The 23,804-nt window shown below is 42.5% G+C and overlaps 1 protein-coding gene across 9 annotated transcripts in view; it reads left to right on the top strand.

The window, feature by feature from the left end:
• Nucleotides 1-23,804, top strand: part of LOC144784710 (ATP-dependent translocase ABCB1-like) — a 1,064,270-nt gene that overhangs the window by 13,477 nt on the left and 1,026,989 nt on the right. For 6 of the 9 annotated variants that reach the window (XM_078663668.1, XM_078663666.1, XM_078663670.1 and 3 more), the window contains exon 1: nt 15,411-15,490. The exons of 1 other annotated variant lie outside the window; for it this stretch is intronic. The gene's annotated coding sequence lies outside the window, so the exon portion shown is untranslated. Of the gene's footprint in view, nt 1-15,410; nt 15,491-23,804 lie in introns of those variants that run through there. 2 more of the 9 variants (XM_078663667.1, XM_078663664.1) reach the window with 1 other exon arrangement.

Raw genomic sequence — 23,804 nt, 5'->3', positions numbered from 1 at the left:
AATTATCGACAAGATAAGCATTCAAAGTGTTTGGGAGTAGATTTACTATTCTGATACTGTCACAATATCTACTGATCAAACATCATCTGGTAGTGTGGAGTTACTGTTCTAATTCATGTACAATATTGTCAAGGAAAGCATTCACTGGGCCTGTGCATTTCCCATTCAGATTTACCCACTGTATTGTCAGTATAAACATTAATGGGGAGTGCCGTTTTTCTATTCTGATTTCCTGACATTATCGACTAATTAAACATTCAGAGATGAGAGTGGATTTAATGTTTTAAGTTCACCTTTTCTTACCTTGATGATACATTATGATACTGTAAAAGCAGATATCGTGGAGCTGATATTGTTACATATCAAAATTTTCAAGAGGGTTTTAGATACCACGCCTTTGTGGATTTGTAGTTAAATTGCCAGTTATGTCTGTGCATTTTTAATGACCGACTTTGTAAAACGAACACATTTTCGTTTTCGTGCAGCATACTGACATTATGGTGAAAATGTGCATGTGTCTCAAGAGCCTAGAAGCGGCAGAGTGTGTATGCACTGCTGGCACAGTGACATTTCTTGCAAGGTGTACCTGGAATAGAAATACATGATCACAGAAGAGGTGAGAGCTCTCTGGATGGAATGAAAGGAGAAGAACCTTACACAAAGCTCAAAACCTTTGTGGATTGTGGAAGCTACTGCCTGACACATACAACAATCCTGATGTTATGTGTGAGAAACAAAGCTCCTCCCTTGTGATCTTTTTTTTTTTTGTTTGCACATGGACTTCATGCTGAGGATAAGCAACGTTTCTAGATCTCCATTTCTTAAGAGAGGTATTCAGACATGTGAATGATCTGAGTTTTCTTATGTTCTGTATTCATCTGTCTTGTGCAATGTTGCGAACAGCCAGTATTTGTACAGCATGTGCCCATCAATAATGTGGCCTCTTCGCTCTTCTGGACTTTGAGATCTGCAGTTGTTCTGGTCTGTCTGTGCTGTGCATTGCTGAAAGTATCTGATCTGTAGGGGAAGTGGAGATAGTACTGTAAGCCAAAGAACCAGAGTCCCAAGGAGGTGACAAATTTAAGTTGGCATGCATGACTGTGAAAAATGTTCTATGTATTGTGTGTGTGCATATGCCATATTCTTCCTGGACATGCTTTCATGCTTAAAGATAGGGGGGCATATTATCAAAGAATTATGGCTGCGTTAGCAGCACTTTTCCAGCCGCTAACGCAGCGATGGCAAGGTATCGCCTAAATACCTATCGCCATCGCTAAGGAGTTAGCAGGAGTTTTCGAAGCCATTCTCTGTCACTATCGCCTGTTACCGACGTGTTGATAATACGTCGATAACAAGGTGATAATTATCAGGGAAAGAAGGCGATAAAAAAACTCCCACTAACTGGCGCTGGAGATACTTATCGCCAGGACTTGATAATATGCCCACCTATGTTCCTACGTAAAGTGCTCTGGAACCTTTTTGAGTCTGAGTTGTGCTATATAAAACGTCAAAAATAAATAAAACTAAATAAAAGTCATTTTTGGCATTAGTAATTAACTGTAGCATTTTGGTAATGGGTTGTGCTATATAAAACTTCAAAAATAAACAAAAATAAATAAAAGTCATCTTTGGCAATAGTAATTAACTGTAGCATTTTAGAAATGATGGCCAATATAACATAACATGAGCATTTGTACAGCACACGTTCACCTTTGGACAGCTTGTTGCTGAATATCAGATATTTACTGGTACCAAACTCAATGGTATTCAATTTATCAACCTCAGAAGGATGAAAGACTGAGTAGGTCTTCTGGGATTTGAATCAGTGACTATGAGGTAAAATACATGTCCTTACAGTGGACCAATGGTCCATTAGGCCACCAGACCTGGCTGGTCAACATGGAATATTCTTCTCGATGCCCTCCAGACTGCACTGCCGCAGTAATCCCATATAGGTATTATTGTTAAGGAATATGCTGTTTCTGCCAAAGATGACAGGATGTAGCTGAAACTTTAGCAAAGCTAGGATCACTGACATAAAATCGACACTCATAATATCGACCTACAAAATTATTGACACAAATATAGATAACATAAATATCGATATTCTATACTGATTTGAAAAAATACACAAATATCGACACAAAAAAAATAGTGAAACATTAACATCGATATCACTAATATGGATGAAAAACACATTGTCATAACTGATATTAAAAACATCGAATAAACATACAAAATGACCCAACTTTTCCTGTTTTGCCAAAGGCCTCCTTTCTTCTGTGTTTACTAAGGTATTCAAACTCAAGCAACACTGTGACTTACGCAAGCAACAGCTGGAAATACTTCAAGAAATCCCAAAAGTTGTAAGCATATTTATGTGCCAACCTACAGATGCTGATTTATTACCTTGATCGTCATTTAAAGTTGGGCAGAGCAGTAGCACCAACGTAAATTGGAGATGCTCCTGCCCTGGCAAGCATGTGGTTACCTCGTTCTCCTGAGACTCAGGAGTAGCACCAAGTTTACCCCAATAGAGTCTTTACTAGCTCTGCCTTCAAAAGAGCTACCAAGACATAGAGTTCACCTTGCTGTCAATATTGAGAAACAACCATCAATCATGCTCCGTGCCCATGTCTACCATGTGATGAATCACAGACATGCTCAGGGAAAATTCAGATTATCCCCTGCATGCAGATAGACCACTCAGTACACCTCAGAGTCATTTATTTTTTGTTCGAGGAAAACAAACTTTTGCATTTTTTGAGGTTTCATTTCTCTGTTCAAATTCGTTTGCCTAGTAGACTCTTTATACATGGTGTCGGCTCAGCAAATCTTCAGGACTGTGAAGGGCAGTTGTGCCATCTAGAGGTATATTTACTAAGTTTTAGGTCTGTGTTTGCATCACAAAACTGATGAAAATCGACACAATTTTTTTTTTTACTAATTTACGGTCCAGCTATTACCATGTTTAGCTCTGTAAAATCATTAGGGCCTCATTTATGAAAAGTGACGCACCGCTGCGTGAAAACAGCGATGCGTCACTTTTCACTGCGCCCTCCTTGCGACACCAATGATGCGTCATGTTTACAGTATGACGCATCATGGCGCAAGGAGTTACAGATACGTCAGTATTTCTGACGTATCTGTATGGCGCGATAGTGACGTATTGCTGGAGTGTGTCACAAAAGTGTCGCTACTCCAGCAATGTGTCCTTTCACATGGGGCAAGCCCCATGTGAAAGGGTCTGCGCCAGTCTTACGCCTGCTGTGAGGCAGGCGTAAGAAAGTGACGCATTTGTGTCCTAGAAGTGGCGCACTGAAATTTTATAGATTCTGCGTCACTTCAATGACCCTTTCTTGCGTCAGAACGCCCCCCTGCATACATTATAACTGGCGTAGGTATAAGTAGCGCAAGGGTTTACAAAGTGATGCATTTACCTAGATGCGTCACTTTGTAAATATTGTGCAACAAGGCACATTTTTTACGCTGCTGGTGCGTCACAAAAAGTGCCGCACCGGCGGCGTAAAAGTGACGCGCTGCCTCGTGGAGAAGCGTGGCTCAGTGGTTAGAGGAGGCAGACCCGGAAGCTGAGATCGACTGTGGACCAGGGTTCGATTCCCCGCCTCGGCGGGTCTCGGGCTCAAAATTCCACGGACTCGACAATTCTCGCTCTGGTGCCTACTCAACTCACGGGGTCACACTCTGCAACTCTGGGCAATAGCTTGCTTAATCTCCACTACGGCCCCTCGCGGCGGGATGCCTGGCTTTCACCTTGTGGACACCCTGCCGGGGTTTCTCACAGGGGAATACCAGGACGGGTTCCCTAAGCAAGCGCCGGGACGCTTATGGGCAGCTGTGCGCTTTACAAGTCCAGCACATTTACATAAATGAAGCCCTTAGAATGTAGCGCGAAGCAGCGCATAGCGCTCCTTTGCATTATTTAGCGCATTACTTAGGGAATTTCCTTACAACCATTCGAGGTTTCTGACACTAAGACCTATTTACTTTAAAAAGTAGCCAGGGTTTATCATGAGAAAATAGAGCCCATTTAAAATAGGCGCTCTGAGGAGAACTGCTTTCATTTATCCTTTCTTTTCTGACTTTCTATTTGTGCTGCACTGTAATAAACACATACAAAGTGCAAAGAGGTTTAAGCTTAGTTTAAGCATGGTATTGTGTCCTAGAAGGGTTCCCTTCCAGTACAAAACCTATGCTAGGCTCACCGAGATACCCTTGCACTATGGTGCGAAGGTGTGTCCATGGCTCACAACAGCATAATTCTGCACCAGTGCAATTGAGAGGGGAGAAGAGCGCCACATTTCTGTAAATATGGCGCTCTATTGCTCTTTCCTTCTCACGCAGCGCAGCATTTGCGGATGCTGCACTGTACCCTATGAGAATCAAGTAAATCTTATCCCTAGTTTTGCAGTTTAAAGATCCCTGCTAGAAAGGCGAAGATTTACAAAAGTGCAGACAGTGCTCTGCCAGGTGGCAGAGGCCAGAGTCTTCAGCCCCTGCCGACCAGAAGACTGCCCGTCAGGGTCTAATCAGGCCCTCTGTCTGTGAATCTGCCAAAGTAATAAAAGTACTGGCTGTGGGTTAAAACCCCTGGTTGTTGTTGTGTTGTGGGGGGTTGTGTGATCCCTAGGGGCACAATCTCGGGTCCTACACTCGGGGGCACCTGGGATGAATTAGGCCTAACACGTGGCCATAGAAATAAATGACACGGGCACTAAGGGACGTTTATGGCTCTCCGCACCCTCGCCTAACTGGCGTACGTGCGTGCGTGGCCCCTCTTTATTAGATGAGGTCACATGACCTAACACTGCACGCCTGTTGCGTCACAGGCGTGCAGAGGCTGGAACACAACAGTTGTCATTGTATTTCCCGACACGCATTTAAATCTCTAGTACTCCAGTAAATCTATGGTCGTTGCAGAGATGCCTAGCATCCGTGGTTCAGCTGTAACCAAACATCTGTTTACTGTTAGGAAACGTGTGCATCAGTTGAATGATAGGTGATTTTGTCATGCACGAACACATACTGCAACATTTTTTCATGTGCAGTCACAATAGGAAACTTCCTTGGACTTGTTTGTGAATTTCGACAACGTTTTCACTTTCTGAATATTATTAACATTTCTAATAGTCACTCTTTACCACTCTCCTTTGATTAAGTAATTTACCCGCCCTTTACCATAGTATGATTTTGTAGACTAATGTGACCCAGCAGATTATTTGGCCTGAGATCATCCTGGCCAATGAATGTCTGCAGAGACTTATTCAGTGAATCAGTGGGTCTCATCTGATGGTGCCGATGACGGTATTATGCAACCAAACTTGAATTAAGAGCATGAAACATTTTGTCAACGGGAATTAAATAGTAATAAGTAAATCACATTTAGAAAACACAGCACATATTAGCTCTTTTGCTTGACATTAAAAAAATGCTTTAAAAGTTTTCTATTTATTGAAGATTCCAGGTCATTCCAGCATTTAGCTTTTTAATGTTGGAACTGTGAAGAACAAATGATTTTCTCCTTTGTAACAATACGTTAAAAGAACACAAAGGACATACAGAAAAATTGTATATAAATTTAAGGTCTGGATATTATTTCAAAAAGCATGGCCGCACTTTACCTTCCAGTATAACCTACATTAATTCGGTCAGTCAGTATATACTTTATTCTTTAGGTTTCGCTGGAGGGCGGAGCTCTTAGCTCCGCCCTCCAGAGAAATCTCTTGATTTCCAGTAAGGAGAATGGAATACGCCCCCCTGTCCCATTGGCTAGCTCCATAAATGGAGGCTAGCCATTGGAACAGAGATCTGTCCGTCAAGGCCGGACCAGATTCGGGGGCGTTCCCGAGATTTTTTCCCAGGGCGGAGTTACGTTTTTTCCCGTTCCCTCCCCTTTCACTGATGCGCTGTCCATTTCCGCCCCCCCTCACTGTCCTGTGCACGTTTCCCGCCGTCCGTGTCCTCTCCCGCCCCCTCCCGCCGTCCGTGTCCTCTCCCGTCCCCTCCCGCCGTCCGTGTCCACTCCCGCCCCCTCCCGCCGTCCGTGTCCACTCCCGCCCCCTCCCGCCGTCCGTGTCCACTCCCGCCCCCTCCCGCCGTCCGTGTCCACTCCCGCCCCCTCCCGCCATCCGTGTCCACTCCCGCCCCCTCCCGCCGTCCGTTCCACAGGTTCCTCAGGTTCGAGGGCAGAGCGTTCCAAGGATTACCCTGGCATCCTGCCAGCCTGCAAACATGTAGCACATATATAGCGTGACCCTGGCCAAAAGGCATCGGAGCCCCCCCCCCCCACCTCCAACAACAAGAGAACAAAAGCCAGCTGTCATGGCCGACTTCCCCTGGACGTTGAGCCAAAGAGGCCCACTCCACGGTGGTCTCACCTTACCCGCCCACCTTATCACCTCTCGCTTTTCAACGCCCTGCAATCCTGTCCCCTTGTCTTCCCTGCTTGACTCAAAAAAGGGCCACCACCTTCCCACTCGGCGCCTCTCCCGTTTCAGAGGCCGAGCCTGCTCTCAGTGGCCCTCACAATGTCAGGGGCAGAATTGGCCATTCAGGCAGTGTTTGCTCGGCACACCTTGAGGTGTTTGCAGGACTCAGGAGGACACGGGACAGCGGCATGCCACCGAAGCGTCACACCCTTGGGGGGGTGAGAGGAGGGTAAGGCAGCAGAGGTGTGGTGAGTGTGTGATGAGTTGACAGGCTCCATACAGCGCTGACTTCAAGGTGTGTTTACTGGCCACAAACCCCTTCATATCTGCTCAGTCGAGAAGGTCAGAGAGGGTCCTCTAAGAACAGATCTCCTAAAAGAAGCTCCTTGGCAGTGTCCAGGCTAACTTTGCTCGCCATGGTGCCATGATGCCAGTTCAAGTTGCCGACCTTGGCCTCGTTTCCTTACGTTTGCGCTGATCTGGATGAAGTGTCAGCGATCGAAAATGTCCTCTGTCGTGAGAACTGCACACCAAACTCACACACCCGCAGCCCGGCCACCTGTCACCCACCTTCAAGAACGGATGACGCTAATCTCAGGGCCATGTAGAATGTTACTGGACCGCTGAAAGCGCCATGAAGCCATCCCGACAGCAGAAAGCATTATGCAAACACGGAAAGGGTCTATTTATATTCGTCTACACCTCATGAACAAAACACAGAAGTGCTACGTAAATTCCAGCTCCGAGGACCCTAAGAAATAAAACAAAGGTATCATTAAAAGCATTTCACTCAACACATAACATAAATGAACAAGACAACAAAAAAGAGAGAATAAATAGGACACCACAGCTAAATAAACAAGCATTTACAATGCAACGGTTTCGCCTTTGGAAAAGTTAGAGCTATTAGCAATGTAAATGACAATGCCATTTATTTATCTGTTTTCAAAACCAACACATAAATACAAATTTTGTCATTTACAATGCCAATAGCTCAAACTTTTCCAAAGGCGAAACCTTTGCATTGTAAATGCTTGTTTTGAAATTGCAAACCATAATAGTAAATCACAGTAAAAGCCAAGCATACCCACAGAAAATATTACAAAGCAAAACATTAAAAGTAATCAATCATAGAACTCCTAAATCTGACAGCACTGTTTAAAAAACAAGCAACAGACCAGCAAATACAAGGTTCACTCAATAGCTGTAAAAACAGAAAAGCAGGCCTAGCCTAGTAAAGTTTTTTCCAGCTAGTAGTGGCTTTAAGAAAACGGGATCTAAGGTGCTTGTAAATGGAACAGAATCAGATAAAGTGCTTAGTGTCTTGAGTGGGTGTGGTATCACAGGTCCAAGGTGGGTGGTCCAAATAACAAGACCATCCTTTCGGGGTAATTAATAAAAAATTGACAATATTTAACCTGTGCTAATAAATAATGATGAGTGTTAGACATGTGAAACAAAATCTAGGGTTCTATGGATAGAGTAGACTACACAAGACAATACGACCTGACTGAAACCTTTGTTAATATTCCCTCTTTTTGAGTACCTGGCTTAGAAAAGCATCTTTGATCCAAATAGGAACTGTCTACTTAATGATATAAGAGGTGCCAAAAAGGGATGTTCGCCCTAACTTAAACGAACAATTCCAAAAATAAGTAATTCAGGGTATACAGGAGACATGATCCAAACCTAAACAGTCCTTGAGTAATTTCCTGTTAAATTCCTATTGCGGCTTGAGCCAGATGGACAGTCATAAAATGAGTGGTCTTAGTCGATTGTGTCAGAATAAAAACCGTACCCCAGTTCTTCATGAATTATAAAAGTAGACGAGCTAAGGGGGGGAGCAAGAAACCTTCTGAAGAATGTATTCTCAGCACTGTGTAAGGAAGCAATGCTAGCATACCCCCTAATTACAAAGCCATGAGACACTATAGGCATATATTTTGTTTCATAGATCTCAGCCATGGCCGCCTCCGATTTCCAGTCTAGCAGTAAAGTCAAAGACAGCAGCAATACTGGCAACAGCATGTCTCCTATCCATTACCAACTGAGACCAACTAAGGGAGGCCCTTGCTGAGGTGGAGTCTGCTTTTAGTGTTTCTCAGGCCTATCATCATGGTGTGCAATTTAGTCTAGTTAATACTAAGATCAGGGGTGTCCATATAAAAAGGTTCAGTAAAGTTTGAAGACCTTGCGCTGTCCACGAAACTAACACAGTATCATCTGCATATAAAAGAGCTGAGATAGCGCAGCCATCAAACAGATCACAACCCTCATATACATGGATCTGTTTCCTCATCAAACAGATCACAACCTTCATATACATGGATCTGCTTCCTTTTATTAACATAAAGGGGTAATAAAAAAGGGCCCAATGCAGCCTTGTGTGACCACTCTGTTGAGTGTAAAGTGCTTAGTGCGTTCTCTTTTCAGGCCACATCTGACAGAGGCACTCAGGTTAAAATGCAGGTCAAGTAAAAATAAAAAATATATGTTTATATTGATCCCCGTGTCCATCATAAAATGCACCACAACATGTCTCTATTAATCCTATCAAAGGTGGACCTTAAGTTCATAAAAACCAAATGTTCGGCTCCCAATCTGGCCAGGGTTTATTTATTAATTGAAAGATACACATTTAAGCATTGGTCTACTGTTCTCTTGCCTGGTATAAACCCGTCTTGGACATCCGTTAGCATTCTTAGGGCTTTGGCTCAAGTTGTTAATCCGAATAGGAGCACTTTGCCTATAGCTTTGACCTCAGAGTCTGTCAAGCAAATCAGACAATAACACAGTGTATCGTCCCATGAGCTATTTTTGTGTACGGGAACGATAAATGATTTAGACCATGAGCTGGGGAGACTGAGCTTAAAAACTGTGTTAAAATAGATTATTAAAACTAGGGCCCATAATAAGTGTATGTTAGGTTTGAATAGTGTCATAAGGACATTCAGCAGGTTTAGAATAGCATCTCCTACTTCTTTCCAATCAAATGAAGGAGAGAAGTCATTCAGATAGGTCAAGGCTGGTTGAACGTCAGCGGGTCCCAGAGCAGAACAAGGCCTACCATAAATGGCTTTAAAGTGTTTGAGCCACATGTCAAACATGAAATTTTGCAAAAGTTTGCTTCCCTGGTTAGAAGTAAATAATGGTTGATTCACAACCTCCCAAATGTTTGCACTAGATCTAGAGGCATAGGCCTCTGTTTCAAAGCATAATTCCTACTCGGTAAGGTAATATTATGCAGGGTTCTGAGAGAGACGAAGTTACATCTGTCCCTAGGCTTTTCCTTCTGAGCTATCAAGAGATCATCATAGTACTTTGAACAAGAGCGATCAAACCATTTGACATGGGTAAATGGATGCTTTCAAGAGGAAGAAAGAGGGACTACTACATGTCTACTTACAAACGTATATGGGCTGAGAAAATTCATGTCTGGACTTTGGGAATTGAGGCATGAAATAAAGGCATTAAAACAATAAACAAATAAATTACGATAGAAACATTTTGAATCAATACCCTTCCATCTCAGTCTAAGTACTGGGTTACGTGGGGAAAACTGCCCATGGGATAAATTCATGGTGGTGTCCATGTGTTGCCTCCAATGTAAGGTGGCAAAAAGTGTGTTATGATCACTCTTGTGTCCCCAAAAAACTCTAATTAAACAAGAATGACACCAAAGCAGTGGAATCACATATAAATCATGGTAGAGACACATCTCCTGGTTAATGTGTGGGGGTACAAAATGCAGTTGCCAAGCTTCTTCTCGCTCTCACACAGGGCAGAAAAATTATAGTCACTTGGCAAACACAAGAAGACGATGGACGGAGTGCTGAAACTTTTAAAACACTCAACCCCAGTCACAGCTCTGGGTTGAATCCATCATCGACTAAGAACATGACACGATGTCCCCACTAATAAGCAACAAATCGGGCAGAAGCTCCAAGATAATTAGAGACGCCCCACAGATCAGTTCTTAAACCATTTATTTATTTTTCATCATTCATTTTTTCTGGATAAAAGAGATGTAAAAAAAAATCATATTTGTAAATAAAATATCACACAGGAGGTGAACATATATTCATAAAAGGACTACATACATATTCATGAACCATGAAGACCAGCCAACGAAATACAAAAAAATGAGGAACACACAATAAACACAGCAGTATAATTATCAAATATGACATACAGAAAAAACAAAGTCAAAAACTATTACAAGAAAAACCACAGAAGACATAAAGCACAGTACATAACAATGGGCAATAGGATCACAATATGTACAATCAAAGATTTAATATAAAAACCAACAGCAAAGAAGAGCGCCGATGCGCGTTTCGGAATATGTAACTGCTTAGTGATTTCCTTCATCAGGGCACATTGTTTCTGCTTTATATAGAGAGTAGAGGCCAGAAAATGGCCATCAGTCAAAATGGTGCTGGATATAGTGCGGAAACAAGGCTGGAAGAACTGGCTGGAGATTAAAGAAATATAGACGCGGCCAGCATGAAGCGATAATAAAAAAAGGTTGGTAAATCCAAGTAGAATGTAAAAGGCCCCACCGAAAATAAGTAAAATTCCAAGTGGTCTGTCAGTAATTGGACAGTTTCAAAGCAGAGCGTTGAATCACTCTGAAAGTTGATGAGGGTTTGAATCCCAGGGATCAAATAAGGCCAGTGCGAGAACACCGTAGCAAGGTCCCATAGAGGCGGTAGGCTTGAAACCACCAATAAGTAAATCCAGCTCGATAAACTGATATGGGGGCTTAGCATAAATTTCCGAGTGCACGAACCGCCGGTATGTCCATGGAAGAGGCCGGAGCCTTCATTCATCCATCCATCCATTCTTTAGCTCAATTCGCCACTCCAGTTCAGACCCAGCCATATGCAAATCAGTCGTAACCCTGTGCCTCATGGGAACAATCCAGTCAGAACTGCCAAGCCAGGTCTTCCCTGGACCAGAAACAAGCATCCTGGTACTGGTTTTGGGGTAACACCGCTTATCAGCTGGGCTAGCTTGAATCCAGTGGCACAGTGAGCAAGGGACCAACGTCTGGGCATGTCACTTACCAGGGCTTCAAACAACTCACTGTGTGCAGTATGTACGGAATGAATGTTTGAGGGAGAAATTGAAATCCCATCGTCAGACCTGCAATTACCAAAAAGATGGAAATTAAAATCACCCATTAAAACGAAAGGAGTAAAAACACTGCCAGTATAAGAACATCTAGCAATCAGAGATCTAAGTATGCTGACATGATCGACAGTGATATGGAAGCTGTTAGTATTGTAAAAATGTATGACAAGCCGCCTGCAAGAGAAAGACATCCACAAACCTAAAAAATGCATCTATTTTTCATTTGAGAGCAAAAGAACTTAGACCACCCTTGTTTCTCCTTGACTGAGATCTCCGAGTGGATACAAAGAAACTGCTGTAAACATCAATGAAGAAGCTAAGGCTAGTTTCCCTAATCTCCTGGAGGTAAATGATTGCAAAACTCATTAGAAAAGCCAACCAGGAAGAGTCAGCCCTAAGTCCCGCAATGCCATCAATATTTGGGAAGCATCTGAAACTGAAAAGACTTAACTACAAATGCATTAACCCTGAAGTCGTAACAATGCCTTTACAATAAAAGTCTATCTCACACATGTGCTTTTATGTTATGTTATGCTGTAACAATTTATAGAGCGCACAAATACCAGCAAAAGTGTTTTGGCGCTAGCTACTCCTGAGACAGGACAGAGTGAAAGAGGACAGAGGTAACCTAATTATTAAAAATCTAGTTTTTTTTACTTTTTTCCTGAACGTCAAAAGTGATGGCAAGTCTCTGATCTGACAGGGAAGAGACTTCCAGATTTTAGCAGTCGCTACAACAAAGCTCAGTTGAATCTATATGTTCAGGGAACAACAAATAGATTTGCGCCGGCCGGGCACAGTGACCTGTTCGGGGTGTAAATCTTTAACGATTCTTCAAAAATGTGGGTCCTATATTATGTATAGCTTTATAGGCAATGCACAGCACCTTACATTTCATTCTGTTTCTGATAGCCAGCCAGTGCAGTTGTCTGATCACTTCATACACAGAATGAAATTTCTGTGTGCTGGACAGCAGTCTAGCAGAAGCATTTTGAAATAACTGCAGTGTGTTTAAGATTGATTGCTTAGAGTTCATCAGTAGACAATTGCAATAGTCTACCTTAGACAAGACCAAGGCCGATATGATAGGCTTCCTGGCTTTAATGGGGATTAAAGGAGACAGTCCAAGATTGTCTGGCCACCTACCAGAGGACCATGCCAGAAAGAGGTTACCAAATACCATCACCTCAGTATTGGAGGAATTTAATTTGAGGTAGTGATTGGACATCCAGGTCCTCACCGCCAACATACCATCATGAAAATTAGCCAAAACTAAGGATGGGCGTAGTTTGCGAAGAAGCGCTATGCGTAGCTACGCAAAGTGCACTTCGCAATATGCGAGCTACGCGTAGCACTACGCGAACTGCGTAGTAACATGTTCGCACTGTGCAAGATGTCGTTTTCAATGATTACACAGTGAGGACAAGCATCCGGCACTGTGCAATCATTGAAAACGGCATCTTGCACAGTGCGATCTGTACTTTTCTGCCGCTCGAGTAGATTTTTACTCGAGCTGCAGCTTTCTCAACGTGGACTGGTAGTTTCTCATCGCGAGCGGTCGCGAGCATGTGCGACCACTCGCAATGAGAAACCTGACCTCCCCGTTTTGAGAATCTTGCCGGTAGGTTTATTTTCCATGCTCGCGATCTACAACTTGATGTTGCTGATCGCAAACAAAGAAAAAGTCTCGCGAGGATATAATTTTGCTTGCTTGCGGTCACCAACTTGACGTTGAGGGCCACGAGCAAGCACAAAATAACTGCTGCACTACGCTACGCTACGCATGTTTGCACTATGCTACGTGCAGTTCGCGTAGTGCGAAGTTGCGCAAACTTCGCAAACTACGCGAGCGTAGCATAGTGCTTTGCCCATGGTTAGCCAAAACACAAACAATTTGAGTATTGTCTGCTTATGGTGCAAGGCTTAAGCCAGCAGATTTATTCACACGTGCCAGGTTGGTCAGGTAGATGTAAAAAAGCATAAGACTGATGGAGGAGCCCTGTGGGACTCCACACGGAAGAGAAAAAGAAGGGGTTTCAAAATCACCCAACTTAACTGATTGGGCTCTGTTGGCTAAGAAGGATACTAACAGAGCTTTGGCCTTGTCCCTGATGCCTAGGGAGGAGATACGGGTGATCAGGAGACCATGGTCAACTGTATCAAAGGCTGCAAATAGATCCAAGAGGACCAATACCACTGCGCCACCATTACCAACGCAAACCTTATTTAATCTGTGGCTTTGATGAACGCTGTTTCTGGACTATGGCTTTTCCTTAATCCAAATTGCGTTTCATCTAACAAATTGAGGGCTGAATCTATTGGGTTAATTGGGCATTTATAATATTTTCTGCTAATTCGGTGGGCAAAGGCAGACGTGCAATGTGCCAATAGTTGTTAGTGTCTTTCGGGTGCAGGTTAGACTTCTTTAATAGGGGAAGAATGGAAGCATTTTTCCATTGAGAATGATAGACACAAACTATAAACATAGAATTAAAAATGTTGGCCAGAACTGGCCCAATTAGTGCAGAAGACTCATTAAGGTTAGAGAGCGGACACGGGTTCAAGGGTGATCCTGGGTGCATTACTAGCTCCAAGGAGACAGGGGTGAACTCTCTCAGAGAGGAATTTCCTAAAGATTCCACACGGCCGTCCGAACTGGTTGAAGAGACGGGAGAGGCATTAAAGTTGGAATAGATGGAGTCTACTTTAGCCTGAACACTAAGGGCTAGGAAATTACAAAATGAGCGAGTCGCTAGATTGGCCCAATTACAAGGTGGGGTCCCGAGTTTGGATACCACCATAAATAAGTTTGGTAGAATCTTGGGCAGCTTCAATTATCTTATATAGTACCTGCTTTTCTCCTTAAAATGAGATGTTTGTAGTTGGCTAAAGCTTGTTTATAGGGAATTTTCTCCTGGCTATCGTAATCTCAACACCAGCATCTCTCTTGATTCCTACAATGCTGTTTCTCAAGCCTCAAAGCTTCCGAGTACCACAGGGCTGAGGGCATGATTCTATTTTTGGAGGCTGTCTTGTAGGGAACTAATTTGTGGAAAGAGGCATGAAACTAATCTGTATGGCTCAATGCTGCCCGCACTGCATCTTGGGAAAGAACTGGCTAAGTGTCCCGTTTTGTCTAAGAAGCCATGGTCTATATTGTTCCAGGCTCTGAAATGTTTGGAGCCTGCCTAGGGTGAGGGGAGTTCACCTCCGAAAAACGAATGTTGGAAAGGACTGCGTGATGGTTCGGCCTAACTAACAGGAGAACCTCCTTGAAAGTTATAGTGTAGTTGTTAGTAAAGAGGCCATCTCAGGTATGTCTGCAGAATGGGTGGGTAGGCCTACTTTGTGCAAAAGGTACACTGATCCCAACTCCATACTGATGCGACCTCAGTCCTTGTCATTATTAACCTGCAGATGAAAATTGAAATCACCAGTATAGTAAAACTCGAATCATAGGCTGCAGCTTTGAATGGGCTTCCCAGAGTCGCTAAAATTACCACGAATACATTTTCCATGACAATGTAATTATTTGCAGGTGAGTATAAAGCGTCAATCAGTAGCGACCAAAGTACAGAGAGAATCTGAAGGATTTTATATGGATATTAAGTAACATTACTGAACTGAATGTACAAGTTCAAAAATGTAATTTACATAAAGGGTTGTGCCATAGGATTTGCAAGGCATAACATTGCAAGCCTGCCAGTTTCTGTGATTAATTTCTGTAGGCATGGGGGTGGGGGAAAAATGGCTTGGGCCACGTCATAATGAAAGGTCTGAAGCCTGCAGCTAATAAGACGTGGTTGCTTGGCATGATAGATCAGTGTCGCTGAAGCGATCCGCCTGCAAACAAAGAACAGCACACCCAATGACAGACTAAAGCGTGGACGAGGTTCAAACTGCTGGTAAAACGGCAAGATTTTAATTATTTTATTTTGTTAGTCTATTTAGAAATAATGCCTTTGACTTGCTAAAGTAGTTTATGTAAATCTGCTTCTGTACATTTAGAAAAAGCCTGGGATTTGGAAAAAAAACAGGAACATATTTTGAAGGCAGAAAACAGACTTTAAAGACTGCCAAATTTAAATGATATATTTAACGCGTAGCACCTGTAATGGCTGTTAAAGTCAAATTGTACTCTATGTAAATGTTATCAGTTTTCTTTGGGGAGGGGGATTTTAGAGCTAGTTGGCTGTTAGGCATTAGTTCCTGCCATAGAGAAAAATATCTGCGTTGCTGTACTTATTGATTTATCTAGCTTATACTAAAACACCATAGTACTTATAAGAACATTAACTTCCGAATTAGAAATGATTATTGCATCTTATTAAGAATTGGTGCGCCTGGGTGATCTGCACCAAAACTCAGATCATTTTCAAACACAGCTTTCAAAGGGTCACTTCTTGGAGTTGGGTGTGGCTTGAGGAAGGAGGTAGGCAAAAGGCCAAGTGAGGAAAGACAGTTTGGGCACATTTTAACTCTGCAATCAAATAATTGTTGTGGTTAATTCTGCTGCACTCAGTTGTGAATTACCTGTATGTGACAGATTTGAATCCACCCACAGAACAATGCACACACTGTCAAAATACTCGGGGGAGTGAACAGAAAAATATTTAGGGAGGGATAACTTTAAGGCATGGAGATTTTATGCCACAAAGAGAAATAAATATGTGTAAGGTAATTTAGCGTGTTCGCAGCCTATCCAGTAGATCCCTGCTTCTGCCTAATATGCAACTGACTCTCTCTCAGCCTTCCCAGCCTTTCCAAGGCTCCAACCTCAAAGTGCATCTCCCTGAGATTCACTTTTAAATCAAGGTGGGGTTGGCTGTGCAATATATTTGCTTATTCTCTTCCCCTTCCTGCAGGTAAGACAGATGAATGAAGCATTGTCAGTGTCACTGCTGCACAGCTCTGTGTGTAAGCTGACGGTTAAGGTTGTGAACTTAGTTCAGCCGGTTGAGAAATCTATTGCAGATGACTGGTTCCATGCGCTGTAAGTGAGCGTTAAGTTAAGCTTGCAAATAGTGCATCATTTGTGTAGAAAAAGCAATAAGTGCCAAAACTCATGATGTTCACGGAAGGCAACTGCAAACTGGAGCGCTGCCAAAATGCCACGAACACTGTTACTACTTCCGTCACTCTCCAACTAATGTTTCCAATCGGTCTAGTCTGTGTTACACAAAGGTCTGAATAATCACCTTAATTTCAATGTATATTGATTTTTTAAACAATGCTGCTTTGCTCAAAAGAAAAAGACAGCGCTACAACATGTTAGAAATAAAGGCCGGTTTCGAAGCACTTGCAAACACTGGCACCCATTCGCACTGCCTATACATTACAAAATGCAATTCCAATGAGATCACTTACTATGGTGAGCGCCTGCAAAATATATCTGGGCAACCAGTGTAACACAGTGCAATATTAAGATTGCTCAGGGACATAATGCACGAAATGTAGTAATATATTTATCAAAACATTTCTTTCTTTTTAACTCATGACATTTTCTCTAATGCTGAAGTTTTGATCCTATGGAGAGACTGAAACATAATTTCTTTCTTTGTGAATGAAACAGTAGTGACATGCTATACATTTTTCTTAAATAGTTGAACGAAACATGAAACAGGAATACACTCTGAAATTATTTTAATATTCTCTCTGTGTGAAACTACTTAGAAAATATTGATTATTGGCTGTCTGCCTATGGTCCAAAAGTGAGCAAAATCTTAAATCCCATTTAAAGGAAAATGCTACATCCAAAGCATTGTCTTAAAATGCGGGCTAAAGTTTGATATCCACGTAGTTTGATAAAATGCGCACACACGAAACGAGCAACAATTCCATCTGTTATAAAGCAGCCACAGAAAATGCAGTTGTATAAGAAACATTACTACATATGTGTAGAGATTCACAAAGATATTTGATCCGGGCTTGTCCAAGAGAACAACTTAAAGAAATATCTTTGCAAGGAAACGTAAAGGGATGATTTCTAACAACTAGATTAATTAAGTAAAATCTAATACTGGTGTTTTATTCTCATTCTTTTACCATAGGGATGATATTATACCACTAAATAGTTGTAGGCATGAACAACTGTGGTATTTTATTGAGTTTACTAAGAAATGTATATCCCATCGGCTGGATTTGACACTATTGATCATATTACTGAAGTCTTCTTTCTAGTCTCACTATCCATCCCCACTCTAGCACACAACTAGTACTCCTAATTCTGGCTGCTCTTTCTCAATCACTTACGACTCAAATATATTATTGCCATTTAATGACACTGTAGTCATTCATGCTGAACTCCTCTAAAAGTTAGAAACAATTACTATTTGTAGGAAAATTCTTCTTTTTCAATGATAACCCCTATTTTTTGCGGACAGATGGTGCTGGTCTTTTACCTCTGTGCACTGGGACGCTGCTTACCATGCCCCAGTCTTTTGCCCTGACCCTTAAAATATCTTGAAACTGATTATACTTCCAATTTACATATTTAACCTACCAATAATGCTCTGTTATACTACGGAAATTTGACAGAGGGCCTGTAGCTTAAATGTCACCAGTGGACTGCAGCACTCATTGTGCCACCTTCTACAGTAACAATTCAGACATGACAGCAGGCCTACCATTGTAGGCTGACTGTGGGAGTTTTAACCTTCAAATGTAACCCATCAAACTAACCACTTTGACAGGCACGTGAAGAACGTGCTGCTTTAACTGAAGCTTCATAAAGCTCAGCTGATTATTATCTTGGAACCAGGTAGACAAATGAGTGACCCCCTGCTCTTGCTCTCTTAATTCTGGGACAGGCAGAAGAAAGAGAGTATTCAATCTAAGCTCTCTAGGGTACTCTATGGAGTAATAAGATGATGAAGTTAATGAGGGCCAGCCAAATGTTTGCTTCTGTGGGCAGCATATAAGGTCTGCAATTATACTATTCTGCTTATAGGCAGCCAGTGAGGATGAACAAGGGTCAGGCGTGCTCAGTGCATTCTGTGCAACCTCAGCAGAGCTCGAGCCCTGGCATTCTGGATGAATTGTAAATTACTGATAACATGCGAGGGACTACTTAATGAGGGAGAATTGCCTTAATCAAGGCAGGACAGCATCAGTCCCTGGACCAATGTCTTTAAACATTTGATGGGAAGCCATTTGATCATCTTCCTAAAGTATCTCAAGAGACCAAAGCAGGCACCTGAAACTTTCCTTGCCTAGGAGCTCATAGTTAAATCCTTATCTAAGATAACTCCTATGGTCTTTACTTTTTATCTGGGGGGAGGGTGGTCCCCAGGACTTGGGGCCAGAGGAGTAGATCCCAGAGTGAGGTATTGATTCCATTCACCATCACCTCTGTTTTCTCTCCGTTGAGCTTGAGATACCTTGTTGTCATTCAACTAGTCACCTGCAGCTGACAAGTAGTACATTTTCCAGAGGCTGAGTCTGAGTTGTGTGAGAGGGAGACAACAATCTGAGTGTCGTCCGCAGATGACACCATCGTAAAGCTTGCACAACAAATGATGTATGATTGGGGGCCGACATACACATTAAAAAGTGTCGGGCTCAAGGAGGAGCCCTGCAGCACCCCAAATTTAAGCTGATGTGCCTCCAATGAAAATGACTTTTCACTGACTTTTTGCTGGAAACAAGGTTACTCTGTTTAACGGCACACCTGTCATTCCAGTCTCTTCTAACCTCTAATACAGGACTGGGTGGGAAATTGTATCAAATGTTGCACTCAAATCCAAAAGGATGAACACAGCTCACCCTCCCTGGTCCAGCGTCATTCTAATGTCCTCTATGGCCAATTAAAGAGCTGTTTTTGTACTGCGGCCAGAACGAAAAACCAGTCTGTGTCTGGTGAAGTAAGTTATCAGAATCAAGGAAGTCAGAAAGAATGCCATTGAACAATTTTTCCAGGATTTTACTAACTCCCGGAAGCAGCAAAATGGGTCTATAATTATCTGCCTTATCCGGGTCCAGAGAAGGCTTCTTTAGGAAAGGGCGAATGATCGCGTGTTTCCAAGTAGCAGGAACATCTCCGCTCTCTGAACATAAGTACCAATATAACAGCCTCACCCCCTTTTAACAGAATGCCTATGGGGGACGGGTCCAGTAGCGAGCCTAACTTCAGTGTAAGTGGTACCCATAAAAATTTGTTTTTACTCAGTTTTGGGAAACTTGAGAGTTCCACTATTGGCTTCTCAACTTCCAGTCCGTTGCTGGATTTCATAGTGGGTTCTGATAGTCTTGATGGGGAGTTGGAGGTAAGCCTGACCTTCCCTAAAAAAATTTGGCCAGCTTCTCACTGTGTTCCATAGAGGAAGAGGGGTCCGCACCAGTAATATTAGGTTTGAAAAAGGAGTTTACAATGGGGTATATTTCTTTTGAGGAATGTAGGGACTGACTAATCTATGAGCAAGGTGTTTTAACCTGGCTTTGCAGATCACATACTGATAAACTCTTTTGAGCTTTCTTATACATTTCTTTACTACCCTCCATTTCCTTGTATATTGTCTACATTCTTTCCTGAGCTCCTTCCTCTCAGGCAAGAATCATTTAGCATTTGTTCTAGCTCAGGAGAGTTTGCAAGTATTAAATTCATCAATTTATTAAAGGTCCCCTAAGAGCCAAAAAAATCACCTTCCAACCAAGAAGCAGACTTGCCTAGAGCTGCTTCCCACTTTATAATATCCAGTTTAGCCCATTGTTTTGTAGATTTGACTTGAGCTCTATTAGCTTTGGGAATTTCCAAACTGGGAGTAGATATTGGAACCAATATATAATCTAACCAGGTGACTTGCAGAGGGGCATTCACTGTCATAGTCAGGAATTTTGTAAAGACCAGATCAATGGTATGGCCCTTAGAATGAATAGGCAGCCTAACCAATTGCGCTAGCTGTATTGCTAATACATTTTGTATATGACTGCTAGCCTACGTACTTGACATATCATCTATATGGACTTACTGCCTGTTGGAAAATGGCCCTCTCTGCAGGTCATCCAAGACATTTAGCTTTCTTCCTCCTCTATTTCTGGTATCTTTTTCTTAGCCTTAGGCTTCTGAACATTTTACCACTGCTGACCATTGATAAAGTGCACATGCTTCTCCCATAAGCATAGTACCTTTTATCCACAATTGGGATATTTAATGTATCTGTAAGCCCCTAGTAGAGTGCATCTACTGTGTAGTTAAATGCTACTAATGGGTCTGCAGCATTGACTATTCCACCAACATAAAGTAGCCATTTAAATATGCCTCAGGCCTGCCACTGCAAAACCTGTGTGTGTGTGTAGTTTTACTGCCATGTCAACTTAGCATTTAAAACCTCTAGCCAGGCTTAAAAATCCCCTTTTATTACACATGTTACCCCATATGGCAGAGTGCTGTGTAAGTAAAAGGTAGGACATGTACTTTTAAGTTTCGCATGTCCTGGTAGTGAAAAACATCCCAATTCGTTTTTCACCAGTGTGAGTCCTAGTCCTCTCATAGTTAACATTGGGAATTTCTTTTTACACTCTTAAGCTGTAATTCCTGATTGGGAAGAAGTAGCTCTATCGTATCTTATATAATTGGAATGCTAATGATAAATCCTCTTTGCTGGTAGAATTGGACTTAACATTACTACATAAGAATTGCAACTTTTAGGAAAAGTTGCCATTTCTCTGCTCCTAAATCTCTGTGTGAATGCAGCCTGGTTCCAGTACACATCTGTGGTGGGTGACAGATTGAATGTGTGCATTACCTCTAGACAGCCACACACAAAGAAAAGTTAGGTGTGCCTTACTGCCAGTCTGCATTCTGATGGCTTATCCTGGGCAGGATGGGAGGGAGGAACTGACATCTACACCTGAATAGGCAGCATCCTGTCCCAACACAAAAGGCTTATTACCCCCTGTAGTGAGTCTGGAGCCTGGGCTAGGATGAATGGACATCTGTGCACTTCACAGCCCATTCTTTAAAGCCACCCCCACTTCAAAGGCACAACTGGGTATAAGTACTGGGTCTCTTACCCAACTAGATAAGACCTTCTGGACCTGTAATGAAACTCTGTCAGGAGAAAGGACTGATGTGCCGCCACAAGGACTGTCACTCTGCTGGACTGCTTCTCTGAAAGAACTGTTTTTCTGCTGTGCAGAGTTGCCCTGCCACTTGCTTTCCTCTTAGCCTGCTCAGGAAGAATAGGACGATGTATCCGAACCAATGCATTACCACCGCTGCAGTGTGGGAAGATTGATGCATCCCCTCGACTATGTGGAGAAACCCAGCGGCTTGTCTATGGAACTAATGCCTCTCGGCTTGGGACATCATCTTTGGAACTGGTGCATCACCATCACTGCATGACGAAAATCAAGACATCACTCGGAATCGACACTGATGTATCGCTCGTCTGCACCCCAAATCTCCTTGTTGTCACCAGGATCAAGTTCCTTTGTTCAGCAGGACTTTCATGGTTTCTGTATCTGGCCTGAGCTCCATCACAGTTGGCCGGAACTCTTCACTTTGCCCCAGCCCAGCACAACCAGATAACCTCAATAGGCGCTTATTGCTTCTAAGCACAATTTTTACATTTAATCTTTAAAAATTAATATCTCGACTTATACATATCGGATGGTTGTCATTTTGGTCTTGTGTTATTCATAGAATCATAATCTATTATTCTGAGATGGTGTGGAGTCTTTTTGTGATGTTTTTCCTGTGTTACTGTTTAAACTGTTGTACAAATATTTTACACATTGACTCTTAAGTTAGGCCTGCCTGCTCTCTGCCAAGCTCCTAGAGGGTGAGCACAGGTTAATTTATGGTATGTATTTGACTTACTCTGACTAGGATTGTGGTTACTGCTTGGACAGGGTGCATTACCCTGAAACCCAATTTCTAACACTGCCCACATAGCATAGTGCAGCATACTTAAAAGTAGGATATTTATGTTACAAATGTCCTACACGTGAAAAAGGCCAAAAGCTATTTTCACTTTTGCATTGCTTGTTGTTCCGTAGCAAAGCACTGGATTACATTATTACACTTAATAATGCTAATTATTTTGAGAAAACAGCTAGAAATATAATTCTGACTCTTTTCAATAGGTGTTCAAATCTAATTTAATGGAAAGCCAAATTTTTATATCTATTAAGAAAAGGGTTCTGTACTTTTAGAAAGTTGATAACTGTTAAGGCAAAGGTACTTTTTGAAAGGTACATTTTTCCTCCCTAAAGCCTCTAGAGGCTCATTCGCATGAGTTAAAAAGGTCACCCAGACGCTGAATAGCCCACTTGATGAGGTGTGAACTTGCTCCCAGAGCTGAGACAAAGGCATTGTAGGGAGGTGTTTTTGTTCCCTTGACAGGATGGCCTGTTGACTGGGCCCAGGAACTTGTTTAACTTCAAAGAGGCCTATCCTGTCATTGCCACATGTGGTTAACACCCAGGTCCGCCCTTTCCTTTGTCCACCTATTCAGGCAGGCACCAATTGAAACTAAAGAGGACATACTCCCAGAATTGATTTAGAGTGGTCTAAGAGGAAGATACTGCTAATTATCATGACAACACCTCTAGTCTGCCACAGAGGCTTTGAACAGTGGACGAGGAGTTGTTCTGCCATATCAGATTTTGGTAGGGAGGTGCTGTGTGGGATTAACTTTATTGCAACCAAGAACTGCTACAAAAGTGGATAAAGGTAACCCTAGGCTATTTTTCCCTATTGGTCAGGTAAGGGTCAGGAGTTTCCCCACCCACAAGCTGGTGGACTGCCAATCATAAATGTGGCACCCCTGGGCACCTTTGTATGAACACTAATGGACCTGTGGAAGACAGAAGCAGAACAGCACCTACTGTTTACCAGTGAGGAGACCAGAGAGGCTGAAACTGCTCCCAATTGTATCCAGGACAAGGAAATGAACTACAAGAATCAGTTAGCTGGTCCTTGTTATGCTGCATGGCTATAAAAGCACTAATTTCTAAAGAGTTTTGCTGTTCAGTTCCAACTGGGTCAGCCCTGCACCCTGTTGGCGTCTTCTGCTAGTGTGAGTATGCCAGAGCAAGTCTTCACCCCCAAGTGCTGCTGAGACCTTGAAACATATGGCTCTTGAAACCTCAGCCAGCCAGGACAAACTAGCCAAGTCAGTTTGGTAAAAGTTCATTGCTGCTTGGCCAAAGACTCAGGTTGCTTCAGCTCGGAACATTCCTATAGCAGCTAAACCATTTCAGCAGGAAGTCATGGAG

This window comes from Lissotriton helveticus, chromosome 10, assembly GCF_964261635.1.
Source record: "Lissotriton helveticus chromosome 10, aLisHel1.1, whole genome shotgun sequence".
In the NCBI taxonomy this organism is placed as follows: Eukaryota; Metazoa; Chordata; class Amphibia; order Caudata; family Salamandridae; genus Lissotriton; species Lissotriton helveticus.
Note: the sequence above shows the minus strand (reverse complement) of the source record. Positions and strands in the feature narration are given on the sequence as shown.